Source organism: Mandrillus leucophaeus, unplaced genomic scaffold (genome assembly GCF_000951045.1).
Source record: "Mandrillus leucophaeus isolate KB7577 unplaced genomic scaffold, Mleu.le_1.0 Scaffold391, whole genome shotgun sequence".
NCBI lineage: Eukaryota > Metazoa > Chordata > Mammalia > Primates > Cercopithecidae > Mandrillus > Mandrillus leucophaeus.
This window is the reverse complement of record NW_012104154.1, coordinates 1,459,959-1,462,084: the sequence shown is the minus strand read 5'-3', so window position 1 is coordinate 1,462,084 and position 2,126 is coordinate 1,459,959.

Below are 2,126 nucleotides of genomic sequence, written 5' to 3'. Positions count from 1 at the left end.
TGTTCCTGAAGGTCCCAACCAGGACAATGAGATGAGATGGAAAAGAGAGAAGTAACAATTGCAGAAAAGAACAAGACAAAATTTTGTCATTTGCAGACGATAGCATTGCCAATACAGGAAATGGAAGAGAAAATAGAGACAGACACAGACTAACAGAAGATTGGTGTTTTCATAATATAAGAACATTTATGCAAATCAAAAAGAAAAAGTGCAATATGGGCAAAAGAAGGGATAATTCACCAAAAAATCTGATTGGTTAATAAATGCATGTGAGAGGCTTAGCTTCACAAAAATCAGGAAATGCAAATAATAAATGAAATAGTTCACACCCATCAGACTGAAAAAATCATTAGGTCTGATAATTCTCAGAGCTGGTAAGATATGGGATAGTGAGGACTGTCGCTCTGTAGAGTCATTTTCAATGTTTAGGGAGAGACTCAGCAAACTCAGTACTAGAAGTATTTTAGAGAAATCGGTAAATTATTTCTCTTAAACACGACAATGTTAATTGTGTTAGGTAATTGTTAGAGACCTAATGACAATATATGATGGAAAATAACAGTCATTACTTAAGGACAGGGATACATTAAGAGAAATGTGTTGTTAGGTAATTTTTTTTTTTTTTTTTTGAGACTGAGTCTCACTCTGTCACCAGGCTGGAGTGCAGTGGCACAATCTCAACTCAGTGCAACCTCTGCCTCCCTGTTTCAAGTGGTTCTTCTGCCTCAGCCTCCTGAGTAGCTGGGACTACAGGTATGTACCACCACGCCTGGCTAAGTTTTGTATTTTTAGTAGAGATGGGGTATCACCATGTTGGCCAGGATGGTCTCGATATCTCGATCTCGTGATCTGCCTGCCTTGGGATTATAGGCGTGAGCCACCGTGCTTGGCCTTGTTAGGTAATTTCATCATTGTGCAACCATCACAGAGCACATTTACACAAACCTAACTAGTGGAACCTACCGCATTCCTAGGCTATGTGGTAGAGCCTATTGCTCCTGGGATACAGACCTATACAGCATGTTCCTGTACTGAACACTGTAGGCAGCTGTAGCACAATAAGTCTTTGTGTATCTAAACATGGAAAAGGTGCAGTAAAAACATGGTGTTATAATCTTATAGGACCACTGTCGTACGTGCAATCCATTGTTGACCAAAAGGTTATGTGGTGCATGATTGTATTTGTAACAGCAAAAATCTGAAAGCTGATTAGTTGTCCATCTGTAGGGACTTGGACAGATAAATTGTTGTATATTCATACAATAAAATAATGTTAATCAGTGAAAATGAATGCAACAACATAAACTAATCTTGAAAAAAGTTGTTAAATAAAAAATAGGCTGGCTGCGGTGGCTCACGCCTGTAATCCCAGCACTTTGGGAGGCCAAGGCAGGTCTATCACTTGATGCCAGGAGTTCGAGACCAGCCTGGGGAATGTGGTAAAGCCCCATCCCTACTAAAAATACAAAGATTAGCTGGGTGTGGTGGCACATGCCCTAGTTGGCACAGAAAATTCAGTACTCCTATACTGAATTTGCTGAGTCTTTCCCTAAACATTGCAAAATAACTCGACAGAGTGGCAGTCCCCCCAGTCACTCGGGAGGCCGAGGCACAACAATTGCTTGAACCCGTAGGGCAGAGGTTGCAGTGAGCCAAGATCGCGCCATTGCACTCCAGCCTGGGTGAACGAGCAAGACTCTGTCTCAAAAAAAAAAAAAAAAAAAAAGAAAGAGAAAAGAAAGAAAAGTAAACCATTGCAAGGGAATGCACACCTGTGTAAAAATTCAAAACACACAACAGAATGCTATACCTTGGCTTTGGAAACATAATAGTGAGGGAAAGGTATAAAAACATGGATCTGATAAATCCACACAAACTTCAGAAGGGCTCCAGGCCGGGCATGTGGTGCGGGATTTTCAGCCCTGCTTATGAAGCTCGACATAAGAAGCAGAAGCAACCGCAGCAGGTTAACGTGCTCTCTGCAGTGTGCAGGAGCTGTGCACTTTTTGCTTGATTTATTTTCTGTCAAAAAAGGAAGGAAGGAAGGAGGAAAGGAAGGAAGGGAGGAAGGGAGGAAAGAAGGAGAGAGGGAAGGAAGGAAGGAGGAAAGGAAGGAAGGGAGGAAG